This window comes from Bos indicus x Bos taurus, chromosome 22 (assembly GCF_003369695.1).
Source record: "Bos indicus x Bos taurus breed Angus x Brahman F1 hybrid chromosome 22, Bos_hybrid_MaternalHap_v2.0, whole genome shotgun sequence".
In the NCBI taxonomy this organism is placed as follows: domain Eukaryota; kingdom Metazoa; phylum Chordata; class Mammalia; order Artiodactyla; family Bovidae; genus Bos; species Bos indicus x Bos taurus.
The window spans coordinates 42,632,185-42,652,379 of NC_040097.1; positions in this window are offsets into that span (position 1 = coordinate 42,632,185).

Below are 20,195 nucleotides of genomic sequence, written 5' to 3' on the forward strand. Positions count from 1 at the left end.
ACAGATTTGATGTAGCACAAAGTCACTGTTTATTTAGCATCTACTAAGTACCACGCCTCATTTAAGCACTTTATATACTTGAGTAACTTCAAGGCTCTCTCTAGGAGGATGTTCCTAGCTTCATTTCATAGCTGAGAGTCAGTCATTAAATAAAATCTAATGGGCAGAGTCAGAATGTGAACAAAGAACGGCTGAAACACGTGTTCTTTACCACATACCAGACTGCCTTTTACTCTTATTATTAGGCGCTGGACTGGCCAAAAAGCTGGTGGCTAAAAGTGGATTGTGTCCATTGGAGGTGTGCTACAGGAGACATTATAAGTCTACATAATGTGAATATTCTCATCAGCTCCCTGCTTTCACATGTATATACCACTTGCTGTCACCACCACTGTTTGCCAGTTGGCAAGAATTAGTTAAGTCTATACTATACTCACTACAGATGGTGACTGCAGCCATGAAATTAAAAGACGCTTACTCCTTGGAAGGAAAGTTATGACCAACCTAGATAGCATATTCAAAAGCAGAGACATTACTTTGCCAACAAAGGTACATCTAGTCAAGGCTATGGTTTTTCCTGTGGTCATGTATGGATGTGAGAGTTGGACTGTGAAGAAGGCTGAGCACTGAAGAATTGATGCTTTTGAACTGTGGTGTTGGAGAAGACTCTTGAGAGTCCCTTGGACTGCAAGGAGATTCAAACCAGTCCATCCTAAAGGAGATCAGTCCTGGGTGTTCATTGGAAGGACTGATGCTAAAGCTGAAACTCCAGTACTTTGGCCACCTCATGCGAAGAGTTGACTCATTGGAAAAGACCCTGATGCTGGGAGGGATTGGGGGCAGGAGGAGAAGGGGACGACAGAGGATGAGATGGCTGGATGGTATCACCGACTCGATGGACGTGAGTCTGAGTGAACTCTGGGAGTTGGTGATGGACAGGGAGGCCTGGCGTGCTGCGATTCATGGGTTGCCAAGAGTCGGACACGACTGAGCGACTGAACTGAACCAAGGGGAAAACATTATATGGTTTGTCTTATTTTTATCCATGTTTCCCAAATGAATATCTCACCATCATCCTCAAGGAAAAATATTCCCTGAGGGTGGAACTGAAAGAAAATACACCTTCCCTCTGGCTTTAAAATTGTAAATAATTATGAAGATACTGGATCTAAAAGGTAGTGTGTGAAATCTACAGAGCCCTGAAAGCAGCATTATGAAGTGCCGTGTGATACATGTTTAGCCCCACACAACCAGCAGTGGCACACAAATCAAGCCCCCAAGTATTTCATTCCCGCTCCAAATGCAGTTGGTCAAATCCCGGAAGGCATTTCCACAATAACGGTTTTCTGCGTGCCTGCTCTCAACCAGAAATTATGGCTTCCATAAAAAGTAATAGCAGTATGATTTTAGTTAAAACCCAATTTACATTCTGCATTTCTGTTCAATAGTCTAGTTGACTGAGGCCCTTTGGGAACAACTCTCATCCTGTGGTACTGAAACTCATTAAATAAAACCATGAATTGTGCAAAATGGTTACACACTTGGCTTACAAGTTCCTTAAATATTATTTACCTTTCTCCCTGGCTTAAAACATCAGGCAGAAACACCATAGACACAGTGTGACTGGTTGTACACATGGCAGGAAGGAACCACCTCAGTTTATTGGAAATAGAAACTCGCCAATGCCTGGGGATATAACTTGACATATTGCCTCAGAGAATGGAAACAGCACTCCCCACATGTAGCCACTACATCTGCTCCACACAAATCAAAGGTCACACGCATACGAGCACTTGCCCTCCCCCTATATATTCAGCAGGGCGCCCTCTCTCAGGACGCCTAACAGTGACCATGAAAATCTATAGGAGCCGCAACAGTGTGGCAAAGGGGCACAGAATAGCCTGATCTTGCTATCTCACTCCAGGAGCATGGAGAAAAGTTAACTAACTTCTTTAAAGACACAGCTATGGCGCTTTTTTCTACTTGACACAAAGAATAAGGCAAAAAATGTGAGTTTAATATACAAGTGAAAACCCAGGTTCATAAAAGCATAGAACTCAACTCTTATCTCATGAGTTTGCAGAACATTTTGGAATTATGGAAATCGGATCCTATTACCAACAATCCAGCATTCTTCTGGAAAATATCAGCCATTTGGTTCTCTAGAGACCTGCACATTTAATGCATCTGGTTAAAAATCTACTTCCTGCACTGTGATAGAGGCATCTAATGTCCTTTTATGTCTAGTTTTTCTCTCCTCCTAGGTGGACATAAGGATTACACTTCCCTGACTCCCATCCTGCACGTGTGAAGGGTCATAGACAGCCAAGGGGCTGTGAGAAGCAGCAGTATGTGTCACTTTCATGCTGGAGCACTTATTTGATGGTGTGGAATGTTCTAGCACTCTCTCCTTGCTGCAGAGACCAAGGAAGAGGATTCATGTTGAAATTGAAGGCAACTTGGATTATGGGAGTAAAGAACCACTTGGGGTGCTACCAGGACTCCCAGAGAGGACTTGAATGAGGAAATGGGTTTCTATCGTCCTACTCACAGAGACCATGAGGTGCGTGTTACAGCAGCATGACCTAGGATACCCTGGCTAAAATGCCCACAGCCAACCCCCAAGTGTGATGTTAACTGAGAAAGGTTTTATCTGAGGAAAGGATCATTCAACCCACATGCCCTGTAAACTTTGATGTAACAAGAGAAAACAGACTTATACATTTGTTTCTTTTCCTAAGACTGCACAAATAAGAAGCCGCAGAAAACGCACAGATAGGAATCCAAGCCCAAAGTGTGGTCTCTTTCCTCTAAGCCACACTAACCACCAAAAGAGGGATGAAGAATTAGCATGCTATAGAAAACTTATAAAAATATATTATGTTATTTCCACATACTCAGTTTATCCATCCAGTAGATTTAGGTATGGAAAAACTTATGTACCCCAATATTTAGCTGTTATGGAATATATAAAAAAAGGAATTCATCACCCTTTTAAAAAACTTAGCAATTTAAGTGTCCGTCAACAGATGGTTAAAGATGTGATGTGTGTATACATATATTTTATATATATATATAACATTGGTATATATATACTGTGCTGTGCTGTCCTAAGTCACTTCAGTCATGTCCAACTCTTTGTGACCCTATGGACTGTAGCCTGTCAGGCTCCTCAGTTCAAAATATCTGCCATTTGTAACAACATGAGTGAAGCTGGAGGGTATTATGCTGACTGAAATAAAGTCAGACAAATACTGTATGATATCACTTTTATGTGGAATCTACAAAATATGACAAACTGGGGAATATAACAAAAAGGAAACAGATTCTCAGATACAGAGAACAAACAAGTGGCTACCAGTGAGGAGAGGGAACGGGGAGAGGCGATCCAGGGGAAGAAGATTAAGAGGTACAAACTATTAGATATAAAATAAACTAAAAGGATACATGTACAACATGGGGAATCATTAGTAACTGTAAATGGAGGCTCACTTTTTAAAACTATGTAAAATTTTTTAAAGATTTAGAAAATAGAATAAAATTATATGACCATTAAAAAAAAAACTTAAAATTCTTTCAAGGTTTCCAGACAAATAAATAAAACACTAGTCCATATTCCCAGCCAATGGGATGCTGCACCCAGACCCACGCTGGAGATGACTTTACAAACAGAACTCTGATCCAGGCTGTGATTTCATCATAGGTGAGGAAAATTCCACACTGCCACACACAAATCTCAAATCTCACACCCAGAGAAATACTCCCAGCTCCCTTCTGAGTTCTCATCAGCTACCCATTCAAGACAGCAGCATCCCTGTCAAGCATAACATCCCATGACTCAAAAGCAACATGCTTCCCATTCTCTCATGTAAAATTTTATTTGGAGAGTAACATGCATTCTGACATTTGAGAATATTTACTGAAATGTGAAACCCAAAGGCAGGGAATTGCTGCCAGCTCCTCAAGTCCAAGCCTTCACCACAGGTTCCAGGTTCCGTAGTAACATCAAGACACAGGGATAACCAGGGACCTAATGGAAAATTTTTGCCTCCATACTTAATATTTCTGCCAGAAAGTCTGATGACTGAAACCAGTGCATTTTCCATAAATCATTTTTAATTCAGCAGCATCTCTGCTGTCCTGGATAACTGGGGAAGGATTCACTGAACACCAATGCCCAATTTGTGTCAAAGTGCAATGCGTATTCCCGCCCAAACGAGTCAGGTCGAGTCCTGTCCACAGATGCCCTGCTGCAGGGTGCATGGGGGCCAAGACCCCTGTCTGAGCCATGGGTGCGGAGCGGTAGCAGAAGAGAGCTATTTACACGAAGATGACAACACGCCAACAGAGCCCTGATGGAACCTTTCAGGAAACAACCTTGGAACTTCTCTCTGCTCTCCTGTTCAGTCACCTAGTATTCCTCTCTCATCCTACTCCCTCTTCCAAGCTTACTTCTGCACCCTTAAAGAGGAAAAGTTAAAATTTTACCTCCTTCTACCTCTGTAACTCACCTTGCCCCTTGCAAAGTCTGGATCACGTAGGTCACGCAGTCTCAGAAAGTGGGGACTTGCAATACTAGGAACTGGAGTTTATCTCACTCACCCTTGTCCTGCTCTTTGCAACTGCCCGGCCCCTGCAAAACCTGCTTAATCATGCCTGTCCAGGTCAGACATCCCCCTTCCCCATCTTGACCACTGTTCCTGCACACAAAAAACCCTGTAGTTTAAACCAGCCTATTAACAGCGAGTGTTGCCCACGACAGTCTGTCTATAAAAATTCTGTAATCCCTTTGTTCAGGGCTCAGAGCTTGGAGTGTTAACTCCTCTGGGCCCACCAGCCTAATGAACCTGAGTTCTCCAACTCTCTGAGTGTGCTGCTTGGTTTCTCGAGTACTGGTTTCCACAACACCCTCTGCTCTGAGCCAGACTTTGCTTTTCAGCTCATTACACTACAGTCCAGCAGGATTCTTTGTGGCAGGCAAATGTGTGGTGAGGGGCAAGGGCAGAATTCTCAGAGCTGTCCTTTGGCACCCTGGCTCCCTTAATCTAAGCCCCAGGGGTGTCTGTGATCGAGCTGGACCCCTGCATCAGGAACTGCTTGCTTCAGAACCCTCACCCCTGCTCTGGTTTCCATGAGAGATCTTGGAGAGCCTAGAAAGCAATGGGCTCCCAAAGGACAGTCCTGTGTGGTCCACCTCATAGAGGGGACTCCATCTTCCTCAAATGACTCTATGTGAGAAATGAATATGGGGCAAGTTACAAAAAAAAGAAAAATATTTACCACTCTTTGAATCACATTTTGTTTTTCATCAGGAGTGTAAAACACCAAGGGAACTTCAAAAGGGAACTCTGTGGGGTGATGGTCCATACTTTGGTGATGGTTACAAGACTCTATGCATTTGTCAAAGCACATAAAACTGTGCACTAAGAGTGAACTTTACCATATGTAAATTTTGACATAAACTTTAAAAAAAAAACACTTTTTATTTGAAGAATTGCTGATATACAATACTGTGTTAGTTTCAGGTATACAGCAAAGTGATTCAGTTAGCCATCTATTCTTTTTCAGATTCTTTTCCATTATAGGTCATTGCAAGATATGGAACATAGTTACCTGTGCCATATAGAAGGTCCTTGTTGTTTTAAATATAGTAGTGTGTATATGTTAAGCCCAATCTCCTAGTTTTTTCCCCTTCTCCCTCTCTTTCCCCTTTGGTAACCACAAATTTGTTTTAAATGTCTGTGAATATTATTTCTGTTGTGTAAATAAGTTCATTTGTATCATTTTTTACAATTCCACATATAAGTGACATTACATAAAAACAATTTAATATAAAATAAAACCATCTAAGGAAAGTTTGAGTGAGCCTAGTGATGGCATAAGGAGCAGAAGAGCAGGAGGAAACCCTGAGGTTCCCTTTCTGGACTCCACTGGAGACAAATCTTCATGGAGGGTCAGGGAGGAGACCAACCAGAGTCCTGGCTGGTGAAGGAGAAAGGCAGTGATGGAGGCAACACTGGGATTCAGCCCAAGGAGGCTCCCCACCTGGTCAGGTCACCTACGGCTTCTACATCCTGAAGTTCCCACCCTGATCTTTTACTCCCCAAGACTGGGTCCCCTGGGACACTTCCCCCCAGACAGTGGGAGACACCATCCAAGACTAGGATCTGGAGAACACTGGTTCCAGAGCAACACGGGGCAGGAAGGCCTGTTCCGGAAATCTGGAGCTGAAATTCTCCTTATACATTTTCCCAAAAAATGCTGGTAAGTTTGGTCCAAACAAATATAACAACAATTAATAGAAGAGCCGGCCCAAGCACAATTGATTGAATACTTACTGTGGGCCAGACATCACTTCCCCTCTCCAACTCTCCCATTAAGAAGACCATTTTCATTCTGATTTTGCAGAGGAAATGGAGGCTTAGTGAAGCTGAGATTCCAAAGTTAGCAAGTGACAGAGCCAGAATTTAACTCAAGTACACTGACAACTATATAAACCCAAATGCAGGTAAATTTTATACTATACAGTCCAAGGGCTTTATGTGTTGAGTGGGTGTCTGTGAGCTATTCTGGGCCACTAATCCAGGCCTCACCATGGTTCTATAGAAAGGAATTCTGATATCCAGCAGCCAACCAGCATAGGCTATGGTCACCCTCCCTGGGCTGGGAATGACCCCTAACCTGAACAAAGTACCAGATCAGCCTACATAGGTATAGTGATGTGCAAAGGTTTAAAGTATAATACACTACATTTGAAATCACTAGATGTAATTCAATTTCCACTCTGATGATTCAGAAGGCATCTCAGAAATCTGAAGCATCTCAGGACCCTCATTGTAAAGTACAATCCTCACTAAGCAGTGGGCCCTAAGCACTAGTTTGCAGAGCTCTGAAAAACAGCAGAGGCTGGCTGATCTTCCAATCTACAGTTAAGGACAGGAGGCTTCCTGAGGTCAAGTCACTTTGCTTATAATGTGAGACAGTGCACCGGAGGGGCTGGGATTCAAACCCAACTCTGACCCCAAAATCCTGCTTCTTTCTACAAGTCCACCATACTTTGCAAAGGCAAAGCTAACTGAGAACGATATCTATGTCTAAAATTGAGAAAACCCAATGAGCTAAGTTATGTAAAGGGCTATTTTTAATAGCTAAATCTCATCAACATTAAAGAAGGGAAAAGATGTAAAGTTTTCATTTCATCTTCCAGGTCTCACAGGAAAAGACACAGATTTTTTTTTTTTTTTTTTGGTCATGTATATTCTTTCCCTGGGTTATTATTAAAGAATAATATTATTAAAGAAGCCTTCTCTCTGGGGTTTCCATGTCCTGGAAATTTCATCAGAATAGCAGCAGTGCTGACATAAAGATGCAAATTACTGTCTCCTCCTCTGGACTGAAATGGGAGCTAAGTGAATAGCCTAGGAGATCAAAGAGCAGCCTCCACAGCAGCCACCATTGGCTGGTGGCAAACAGTGGGTGCTTGATACACCATAATGTAATTTTAATATTGTAAGAGCTAACACTTACGTACCAGGCACTGCCCTGAGTACCACAGATGGTGGTTACTTGTTTAGTTCCCATGGCAACCGTAGAAGGCAGACCCTCTCATCCACTTAGCAGATGAGGAAACTGAGTCACAGGAAAATTGAATAAGTTGTCAAAGATAACACGATTTGTCAGCAAAGGTAATTTGGGCTGATAATTGAATTCATTTGAGAATGAGGGTTTAGAAGAAGGTCAAAGAGGGTGGATACTATTAATCATATTCCTCCTCTTTTGGGATCCTTATCTCTGTCTATATATGTATACACATACACAAATACACACATATATATGTATACAAATTTTGGGATAAATTCCTATGTATGTTATTATATACTTTCATATTTTGTATTATAATGTTTACTTTATATAATTGCATATATGGATATATTTGAATATATTCCAATTTATAATAAAATCAAATATATAATATAGTATTAAATAAAATAAGAAGGAAATTTTATTATCCATAGAAAACCTGGTATCTCTGCAGAAACATAGAACCCTATGCCAGTCTGGAAAATACAGGTAATCAACTCCTACTAAATATCCACAACAGACGTTACAAAAATCTCTGCTCTCTTTTTTGTGGCGGCAAAAGAAGAACTCAGAATACCTTTTAACACAGTTCTTCAGGCAGCCACTAAGCAGGGCCACCTCAACAAATTAACCACAAAGTGCCAGCCTCACTCCAGGCAGCTGAGACTGAGGATTGCAACCAAGGGTGGTCCCGCAAAGCCATCAGCCCCCACAGGACAACTGAGTGGTTTGTAGTCACCACACCAGCCATGGTGGCAGAGCAATGGACCCTGGCAAGAGGACAGGACAGGAGGGCTGGACCCAGGGCTCAGGTGACCCCAGGGATGATGAGCCCTTCTGCTTTTCCCCAGGGAATCCAAGGGAAGCCCCTGGCCACCAAGATCCCCAAAGAAAAATGCAGTTTAAAAACTTACTGAAATTTACATTCTTAAGTGTCAGGCTCGAGCAGCATGTAAAAATGAGCCAGTTTCACCTTCAATTAGCTTAATTAGTTCAAGAGGTTCTTTATCAGGAGAGGCTATCAGGTAAGAAATGGAGTATTTCCTGCCATATCAGTAAACAAAGGATGTCCCAGTCATCAGCAACTGCAGCCCTCCAACATCAGCCCTGGGGAAACTCAGGAAAGAAAGAATACCTGCCTTCTAGCAGCCATCAGACTGCAGCCACTCCCCAGGCTCAGTTCAGTCACTCAGTCATGTCTGACTCTTTGAGACCCATGAATTGCAGCACACCAGGCCTCCCTGTCCATCACCAACTCCCGGAGTTCACTCAGACTCATGTCCATAGAGTCGGTGATGCCATCCAGCCATCTCAACCTCTGTTGGCCCCTTCTCCTTCTGCCCCAATCCCTCCCAGCATCAGGGTCTTTTCCAATGAGGCAACTCTTCGCATGAGGTGGCCAAAGTATTGGAGTTTCAGCTTTAGCATCATTCCTTCCAAAGAACACCCAGGACTGATCTCCTTCAGAATGGACTGGTTGGATCTCCTTGCAGTCCAAGGGACTCTCAAGAGTCTTCTCCAACACCACAGTTCAAAAGCATCAATTCTTCAGTGCTCAGCTTTCTTCACAGTCCAACTCTCACATCCATATATGACCACTGGAAAAACCATAGCCTTGACGAGACGGACCTTTGTTGGCAAAGTAATGTCTCTGCTTTTGAATATGCTATCTAGGTTGGTCATAACTTTCCTTCCAAGGAGTAAGTCTCTCTTAATTTCATGGCTGTAATCACCATCTGCAGTGATTTTGGAGCCCCCAAAAATAAAGTCTGACCCTGTTTCTACTGTTTCCCCATCTATTTGCCATGAAGTGATGGGACCAGATGCCACGATCTTCGTTTTCTGAATGTTGAGCTTTAAGCCAACTTTTTCACTAGGATCAGCCTTGAGGAAACTCAGGACACAAGACACAGGATGCTGACCCCAGAGAGCCACAGTGCATATCAAAGGAATGATTTCAGTGAGCCCAGACTCTTACATCTTCCCATACAAATAAAAGCACTAAATTCCTTGAGATATCTGTTTTTGGGTTTTTTTAATTAACAATACTTTTTAGATGTTCAGACTAGCTGCCCTTTGTTGAAAAGCTTCTATAAAACCTGGCAATCCCTTCTGCCTCCTAGGAGCAGTTCTCTCAGGGTTACTTGAGATGTTGCCTCCCAGTCTCCAAGTCCTAAAAATTCCTGCCAAATAAAAACTCTCTCAACTTTTAGGCTGTGAATCATTTTTTAGTTGACACAGGAAACTCAAATCTACAGAAGCTCAAAAGAACAGTCAGGGCCTTCCCTTCAGCAATTTCCTCCTTTCACACTGAGGGGTGGCGGGGGGGGGGGGGGGGGGGGGGGGGAGGGCGGCGGGAGGTTGGGGACACACAGCCAATACTTTTGACTCAAACTGCAACAAGACCTCAGGTATAGGAAGAGTTTCAAGTTCAACTGTAGAGAATACAAAGCTCACACTTTTCAGTTAAAACGACCCATTAAATGGCTCTTCTAGCCAAAACCACAGAGTGCCACTCTTTTGTTAATAACAGCTTTCTTTATCCAGGACTTACTGTGTCCTGGGCATGGTCTCATAGCTTTCACAACAATACGACAAACTCATTGTTACTGTGAGGCTCATTTTGCAGGTGAGGAAACAAGCTTGTTGCTGTTGCTGCTGTTCAGTTGCTCAGTCATATCCAACTCTTTGTGACCCCCATGGACTGCCGCACTCCAGGTTTCCCTGTTCTTCACTATCCCCCTGAGTTTGCTCAAACTCATTGATTCAGTGATACCATCCATTATCTCATCCTCTGTTTTCCCCTTCTGCTCTTGCTCTCAAAATTGGAGATACCAAGAGAACATTTCATGCAAAAATGGGCACAATAAAGAAAAGAAACAGCAAAGACCTAAAAGAAGCAGAAGAGATTAAGAAGAGGTGGCAAGAATACACAGAAGAATGTATAAAAACTGGTTAGACAGGTTAAATAACATTCACACAGGTCACAAAGCTGGTTGTCTTGGATCGATTTCTCCAGAACTGAAAATGCTGACTGCCGAATTCAGCAGAGTGTAATATGAAGCCTTTCCAGGAGAAGAAAAAAACAAACAAACCACCATCTAAGGGAACATGTGACCCAGAAGGTAAGGGAATCAAACAAGAGGGGGACATTGGGCAAGTATCCATCCCATGGAGGGGAGCTTGACTCATTCTCACAGGGGAACTCCAGGGGACAACTTGGGTCACACTTCAGAACTATAGCCATTGGGGGTGAAGGAAGCTGGAAGTTTGTGTCAGTCATTGTGTTAGGGGAAGCACACTGATTGAAACCGCCCACCCTGGCCAGGCACCATAGTAACCATTTGCATGAGTTGTTTTATGACAGGAGATCCTGATAAGGAATACGGAATAAGCCACCACCAACCGGAAGAGTTCGGGAAAGGTCTAAAGGAAACACCGTGCGTCCATCCACTTCCCAGAATCCCTCTCGCTAGCATCCATCTTGGCTGAGCGATGTGTGCGCCACCAAGAAAGACTCTGAATTAGAATGATTGGCCAAAGACCACCTGGAAAGTAATCCCATCACCATAAAACCCGACATTGCGAGCCACACGGCAGAGCAGTTCTCCTGGGTTCCCTTACCCTACAGCTCTCCACCCGGGTGCCCTTTCCCAATAAAGTCTCTTGCTTTGTCAGCACGTGTCTCCTCGGACAATTCATTTCCGAGTGTTAGACAAGAGCCCGCTCTTGGGGCTCTGTAGGGGGGCCTCCCCTTCCTACAACAACTGGTTAAGGGCTGCCTTGGGCTATGCAGATTCTCAGGCACTTCTGGCCTTTCTGAAGGATCTGGCAAAGGGGGCCCAGCAAGCTGAGGGTCTCTCATCTCTTTGCTGAGAGAACTCAGATGCGGGCTGCTTGGAGCTCCAGTGGGTGCAGCACTGTCCTGCCCAGACAACCCCCACCCACCACACCCCTTTTCAGGTTCAATACTCTCAATCCCCAGGGAAACAACCTTGCCCAAAGTGACACCATCCAGGGAAACTCCTGCTCTCACTTCTGGCTTTGGAGTCTGCTTTTGACCTAAACAAGCTTGGATCAGGAGGGAAGGTGCCCTGGAAGCCCAAGTGGTCAAAAACGAAAAAGTGTGGGACTTCCCTGGTGGTCCAGTGGTTAAAAAACTCTGTGCTTCCCCTGCAGGGGGCAGGAGTTCAATCCCTGGTCAGGGAACTAAGATGATGCATGTCACATAGTGCAGATAAAAAAATTTTAACTTAATTAAGACAAAAAATAGCAAACGGCTCTGAATGGGCCACCCTGGTATAGGATCAAAGAGGCACCAATGACCCTAAAATGCTAAATGGCAAGATGTGGCAGATTTCTTTACTTTGTGAAATTAAATTTAATCAAGCCCTTCACTCACCCAACTGGTTTGACATATGTGCAAGCTTAAGTCACATTTTGAGAACCCATCCCTAGTACAGCACAAGAAACCTGGGAAAGCAGGGAACACTGTTCTTTGGGGACACTCGGCCTCAGGCATGGACGTTCCCAGCATTGGGAGCTGGATGGAGGCATTATCTGCAGGAGTGATGGTGGCTGTGATAGTTCAGGGTAGAAAAGGACAAGAATTAATAAGGGTGTGGGATGAGTGTGTGTGTGCTAAGTCGCTTCAGGCATGTTTGACTCTTTGAGACCCCAGGATGAATAGCTCTTAGAGAAGTTAATGCTGTGTTAGCCCATACAAGGATTATGTGTTCTATCTCGAGCATTATGCAAGAAAACACACAAAATATGCTTCCTCTTGTTTCTATTACCCTGAACTCTTTACAGCATGTTACACCTTCTAGAGATGCTAATTCAATTTCTGTTGCCAAGCAATGAAGACAGAACAAAGTTAAAAGTTTTTAAATGCAGATTCCATTCTTCAGAGATTCATATGCTAGAGGTACAATTAGACCCATAATGTAAGTAATTATATTGCAAGGCAAATTTTATTAAATGCTTTGACAGAGGCTTAGTGTGCAATGAGAAGATTCATTTTAGCTGAAGCACTGGAAATGTTCCTTGAAGAGGGAAGATGTGAATGGGGACATGAACACCTCTTACATTTGACAGGTTGACACACTGGCCAGGGAGTTGGGACAGGGGTAATTCTAGACAATGGGCAGCACTAAAGGTCCCGTCCAGGTAGGGAGTTCTAGCACTTTCTCTGTCCTCTTGTATAAGGCAAGGGGACTCAGACTATTAGAGATGGGTGCAAGTGGAGTGGAAGGTGCTTTGGGATGCAGTGAGAATTGCGGTACAGTGAGAATTAGGGCTGCAGATGCCAAGTGGGACCAGACTGAGAGTGGTCTCCAACACCAGACTCACAAATCCAGACTTTATTGGTCATGAAGCTCATGAGTCAGAACTCGGACTGTAAACAATCGAAACCACAAACAAAGGAAGTGAGGCCCTGGTCCTAATCAAACTAACAGTTACAGGGACTTCCCTAATGGACCAGTGGTTAAGACTCTGCTCTCGATGCGGGGGCACGGGCTCAGTCTCTGGTTGGGGTGAAGGAGGAAACAGACAGAGCTGGACTCCATCTTAGGCCTGTTCATGCTGATCATGCTCAGCCACCTCTCCAATGGACTCTGAACTCTGTGCTTAGTGCCTATGGAAACTACAACAGAAGGATAAGACCCCCTCTGGACAGGGGAATCTTGAAGATCACATCCATGTTACTCTTCACCTAAGAGAAAACATACTCTAATTACCCCTGCCTCCGGACAGATCATAAATTCTTTCTGTATCTATCGGGATATAACCACAGGCTTATTGATTATTAACTGTTTGAACACCTAACACATGAATGATGGGGTTATTGTGATTGTATTTACCCTTCCTTTGTTTTATGTAAGTCTCAAGGAAATTGGAGTGGTGGGTTCAGACATGTACACATGGGGTATAAAAGATTTTCACAAATGCTGGTCAGGGTCCTTGGCTAAGAGGAGACTCTGCCTTGGGCCCGCCAGTGTAATAAACTGCACTCCACTATCTGCATTGTCCTTCTGAGTGAGTTCGTTTCCTGGAACGCGTGGCTATAACAGGGGAACTGAGTTTCAGCATACTACAGGGTACAGCAAAATAAAAAAAGAAAAAGAAAGAAAAACCTAATAGAGCTGTTCTTCAGGGACAAATGGAATTGGAACACCATGAAGAATCGCAGGTAGCATACCTCTGTTCATTTTTATAATCCTGTTTTAAGTTACTTGTACTGTCTTCCCACTATCAGAAATTATCTTATGTATTGACTTGTCTCCTAGAATGTAAGTTTCCCAAGAGCAGTCTGTTTTGTTTACCACGACTTCACTGCCTCTAGCATGGTCTCCTGGGTGGCCAGCATTCAGCAGGCACTCAGCATTTGTTGAAAGAATGACGTGAATGAATCAGAGATTTTTAATATGTGTTGGTTTAGGCAAACGTAAATATCCTTGACTGCTCCAATTCCCCATCTAAATCTGGACATTTGCAGAAATATTTCAATGGCTCAGTACCTGTGATTAACATCCCCATGAGTCAGCCAAAGAAGTGGACTTCAGGCTCTGCAAGGTCGGAGGTCGGAAGCTGAACTCTCATGAAATCACTGGATAGAGTATCTGGCAGAACCACACAAAGGTAGACCAGCTGACCAGCACTGAGATGTTCTAACACTCTAGCAGGCAATTTTGAATGCCTTCAGTCTCTACCTCAGAAACTCATACCTTGAACCAGACTCTATCCCTGAAGGTTTTGAGGGAGTTAAGAGGACTTTACATCACATAAAAGGTCATGGTGAAATTTTTTAAACCCCATTCCTGTTCTCTTGCAAGTGGAAGTCCCTGTGAACATTTTCATTCAAAAGAAGCCTAGGCATAACTAAAACACATTTAATCACCTATTTAACTTAGATGCTAAAACTTTCTCATCCTCTCTCTTTTCTGAGGTCCTGCTAGGTCTCTCAGTTTTGCCAAGGCAGAGATGGTTTGAAAATACTGGAGGGTTCTGTATCTGTTCTCCTTGGAATCATAAGACAAGATATGATCAGAGTCCTATTTTGAGCCTTTTTGTCTGTGATAGCCTTTCCTATTTTTACTACCATTTGCCTAAAAACAGCCAGTTATTTCAGGATCAAACTAAGAATCAGCACACCATGTTCTGGGTAAGTGGATTTTTTTTAGCACTCACCCCATGTATCTTTGACCTGTGATATTTTTGCCTTGATTTGCTCAGAACTTTGTCTGTCGCTCCAAGAACAAGCCAAGCACCACTGTTCCTTTGTATTTTCTTTCCATTTTTTATAGTTTGATATGCATTTTTGTTAGAACAGTTAAGTCCTATCAGAAACCATAAAACCAGGTGTGACAGCATGTTACATAACAGTATGTCACGCTTTTGGCCATTTTAAGGAAATCTATTTGACTAAAACCAGGAAATGAAAGGACTTATTTAAATAACAGAAAAGAACACTCCCCGATTTTCTCAGTAGACAGAATGGTTTTCTTGGGGAAAGCAGAGAACACTATCTGTAAACTATTTTCATTTTTATATAGTCACTTACTCTAATCACAAATCCTTTCAGATGAATTCCAAAATACCCTTCACCATGCACTTAGGTGAAATAATAGTGAGACCATTAATGTTACATGAACATTACTGTGTTCCCCCTCACTATCTGCTGCCAGGTCTAAACTCTGTCATTATCAGGGAAATGAGTTTGTGCCAATCCATTTCTAAATTTCATCTGGTTCTCCCTGAAATCAGTGATTTTATTTACCAGCAGGTAATTAGGACATAATTTCAATCTGAGGCTATCACCACCATGAGGCTCAAATTCACCGTTTATCCAAAACCTGTCTCAAACAGCAATAAGGTACAGAGATTTATGCTGGGGTTGGGTGGGGGAGAGAGGGAGATGGCAGGAATGGGTTGGGTGGGGGAGAGAGGGAGATGGCAGGAATGAGTTTTCTGTCCTTTAGGAACTTATGGTCTAGTAGAAGGAAGAGAAAAAAGACATCAATATGCTAAGACAAACGTAAGTGTCTTGGAACAGCAAAAAGCAAGGGCTGTGGGCAGACTGGCTTTGACCCTCAGCTTCAATGTATCAGTCAGCTACTACTGCAATAATGTGTGATGAGCATCCATGAAAGTTCCATAGCTTAAAGCAACAAATATTTTTCTTCTTCTGCAGGATCCCTGGCTTTAGTTGATCTGGAATGTGTTCCTCTTACTCTTCTCTAGATGGTGATTTAGGTTCAGATCTTCACTTTCTTGGACCTGTGACTGCCTAAGACATATTCTCATTGCCCAAAAAAAAAGGCTTTGATTTTGGCCACATGAGCCTTATACACTTTTTACTGATAATGTAGTCAAGCTTTCTTTACAAAAAACCATTTGTGTAGACTGTAATTTCTAAATGTAAAGAATAATATGCATGTAAAAAGCAAGTAAAATTCTCCACGGTCCCCTTCCTCCCCACCACCCCCTCACCTCTACAACCACCGTGACAATGGCACACTTGTTAGTACCATAAGGTCAATGACCTTGGAAGGATGCATTCTGCTCCTCACAGTTACTAAACAAATACGTGGGGTATAAATTGTGCTGGAGACTATCTTGAGGCAGGATAGACAAAGTAAAACCCTTCTGAGCAAAATATGTAGTAAACTTTGAGATGCTAGAGTCTGGAGTTCAGTGAGAAGAACAGTCTTCAGAGGAAGAACTGACCAAGAATATTTGGAAAGCTGGGGCATTAGAGGAGTACAGGGTTACAGGGTTAGAAAATTCTTACTATGGTGAGGACTGGTTAAGTTTTCTTGGGAATAATAAGTGATATTAAATTGTAAGTTGTCTCCACTGTATTGTACTGAGTTATTTTTACCCTCAAATACTGCATGCCTATGGTAAAGTCTGCACCACACAAAAGCCTTCTTTAATTGAACCTGGAGGTAATGAAAGGGCAGACAGTCTGAGCAACACAGACCAAGGAGTCACTGAAGAAGATGAGGGATGAGAGGTGCAAAACAGGTTGCAGAGGTAGAAAATTCAGCAGCTGGAAGAAATCACAGTGTGAGGGAAAATATGACAAATATAAGCCTCTCAAGAATTCTTAGGTTCTAGGCTATCTCCAAATTTTCCATCAATTCTTTGTTTCCCTTTGATTCCTGTGGGATATCCCTCTTTTCCCAGCTGTGTTAGGGCTGCAAATGCATGTCCCTTGTTTTCCCACTCTGTGAGTAGAAGTTGGGTCTAAAACACAAATGATCACTCCGTACAGTTTTCTGTCCACCTGAGCTTATACACAGGTCCAGATTGAGCACCCAGCCCAATCAGAGCCCTGTGGAATTGGGATGTGGGTTACAACAGATGCCGGGAGAAAGAATTTCTGTCCAACAGCAGGTATAAAAACTGAGCACAGTATAAGCCCAGATCTACTGCTGGCTATCTTTTATATCACTTAAAGAAAGACTCCTGAGAATAAAGGATACAGGGACTTCCCTCATGGTCCAATGGCGAAGACTCTGTGCTCCCAATATAGGAGGCCTGGGTTTGATCCCTGGTCCAGGAACTAGATCCCACGTGCAACAACTAAGAGTTCGCATGCCACAACTAAGACCTGGTGCAGCCAAATAAATACATTTTTAAATGTATTTTTTAAAAACGAAGAATAAAGCAGAGCCAAGAGTTTGAGAATGAGTCCTAGTGACCTCCTTGAGTCCATGAAGCCCCATCCACACCTGGGTCTCCAGACTCAGACTCCAGAAAGGGTCCTATCACAACAAGAGGAGTTCCTGCCCTGCCCCTCAGTGTACATGCACACCATTCAGCCCAGTCTACTCTGTACAGGAGGAGTCGCAAAGCTTTTTCTGTAAATGGCCAGACAGTAAATATCCCAGGCTCTGTGGGCTATAAACCCTCTATAGCAACTACTCAACTCTGCTGTGAAACAGCCATGGACAGTATGTGAATGAAGGAGCAGAACTGTGGTGCAGCAAAATTTTGTTTACAGCAACAGGCTGGCAGGACAGAGTCAGCTCTCAGGCTGTTGCTTGCTGACCCCAGCTCTACAGAAACCTTAGACGGTCAATTTCAGAAATGGCTACTGAATATGTGCTTCAAAAAACTCCTTAAGGAGAAAACTGAACAGGCATCGCTCTAAAAGTCACTATCATGGTGAGAAAGCTTTTATTCCACTGCAGTGGCTGATAAATGGCATTAATGGATTATGACGTGATCAAGCTATGTTCCTCTTATTCACTTTATCTGTGGATTCAAACATAAGAGACATCAAGGGTTCAAAAAAGTTAGCTGCTAATACTGAAAATTCTAGGGCCAAATCCAGTGAAACTGAAAACTAGTTGACTGTCTAATCAGTACTATTCAGATCAGCAAGAACCAACGCTGCTTCAGTCATGCTTGGGTACTACATTTTTGTTGGTGACTTGTGCCATCCTGGGATATTCACCAAGCTTTACTCAATCCTTCACTGAGAGACTTAATAAAAGCTTCCTTTCCAGCTCATTCATTACTTTGTTTTCCAATCTTGATTCTCTAGGAGAGCTTTTCTCCTTTAAAAAGGTCTGTGAACTTGGTGCCCCACTGATGCAAGTGGACAAAACATTTGTCTAGGTATCTTTTTGTGAAATGCAATCAAAACATGTACTGAACCAATTCAAAGACACCTGTGAGCATCAGTCATGGTCAGAGAAAAATCATGCAGGTATTAACCAGCCACAACTGCAGAAAATACTGACACAAGGCTTTGCCTTGCTACCATCTAACCACATGTCTACTGTTTCCATGAGTTCTGGAAGCTTCTGTTCAGGTCACATACCACTGGATTGAAGCCAATCAAGTCCTAGATATCTCTGAGACAGCAGCCACCTCTCTGGGGACCTCAGGATCCTGACAGCAGGTGCCTGGATCCGACAAGACTCTGGTTTTAGAAATCCTTATCTAGTACAGCCGATCTCCCTGACTCACTTATGCTAAGCTTTTTTTGAATTACATGTGTCTCCCAGACACACATATTCCCTCTAGACCAGGAAAATATTACCTGGTGTCTCTTAGAAAGAAGAGGCTAGCAGAAAGAACTTAGTCTCTGGAAAATGGGAAATATCAATTGTATTTACCACCCCTAGAATGCTGGATCTCCAAGATTTAAGCTTACTTTCCAAAGCTCAAGATCAAATCTTTCTCCCCAATCAGATCAGGCCTCTGCTAGCTCTCCTAGCAGGATCCCAGGATCAAATTCCCTCTATGTCTTCATTAATATAACCTTGATGCTTAGCACAGTGCCCGACACATGGTAGGGATGCAAAGAGCCTTAGTTGACCGTGTAAGAATAAATGGAGACCTTGCACATGGCCCAGGAATGTAGGTGGTTGTGGGAGAACAGAATGCTGTCTGACCATTATTCATTCCCTATTCCTCTCCCACACAAGAAATACATGTATCTGCTTGAGTGATATTAGGCTTGCCAAAATGATTCACTGTTTCTCATGATGGCATATAATTCCTCCCCATCCTTTGATTTCAGGTCGTGGCCACGTATCAAACACTTGCTTCATCCAATAGGATGCAGGCAGATCTGATGCAGTCAAGACAGTGCCATTTGCTTATCTTCTTATACTTTCATTATCGTGAAAAGAACTGCCACTCTTCCTGAGGAAACTGCTACTCTGTAGAATCTGGGGTCTGGAATGAATACATGTGGAACAACCCTGGTAAGAAACAGAGCCCAGCTTGAGCTGCGCCTGAAGCAGAGTCTCCCAGGAGCCCAGCCTAGGACAGTCAAACATCAGGCAACCCATGATAGGTAAGCAAGAATCAACACCTGTGGGCCAAGAATGACACCTGCCAGATCAGTAAAGAAAGGATGTTACAGCCGTCAGGTCATAAGCCACTGTTAGTCACACCCCCAACCAAGGTACACCCTGAGGGAATTCAGGATGGAAAAGAACAGGAGATTGGACCTAGACAACTGAGGTACATATCAAAGGAATGCTATCAGTAAGCCTGGACTCTTGTATCTTCCCAACCAGAAAAGACCTAAGTTCATTAACTTAGGTTGTCTAGAGTTTTCTTTAATTTGCAGTCATCTTTTGATTTTCCTGTGGTTTTTTTTTTTTTTTTTTTTTTTAACTCTTATATATCTTGGTTCCTCCCTTACCTCTTCAGAACAATGCCTCAGGAGTATCTGAGAACTGTCTCCTGGGGCTTAAACACTATGTTCACTGAATAAAAGATGACTCTCAACTTTGAGGTTATCCACTTTGTTAAGTTGACATGACTGTTATCTTAAGTCACTTGAGTTTGCAGTGCTTTGTTAATCAACATTATTGCAGTACTATACAACAAACATCCACTAACACCCACACAAAGATCAGCATTGTCACGAATACCATCATGAGACAGATCCCATGTACATGACACTGTCCATTTGTAGCAGCTGTATTTATGGGAAGACAGAGGGCACCTCGACAGCCCAAGTGCCTAAAGGAGACATTTGAGAAGAGGAAGACCCAAAGACGTGGCTTATTTAGCCCAGATAGGTTTGGAGGACCTGCCCGGAAAGTAATAGCTATCAAATGGAGAAAACCCTCTCTTTA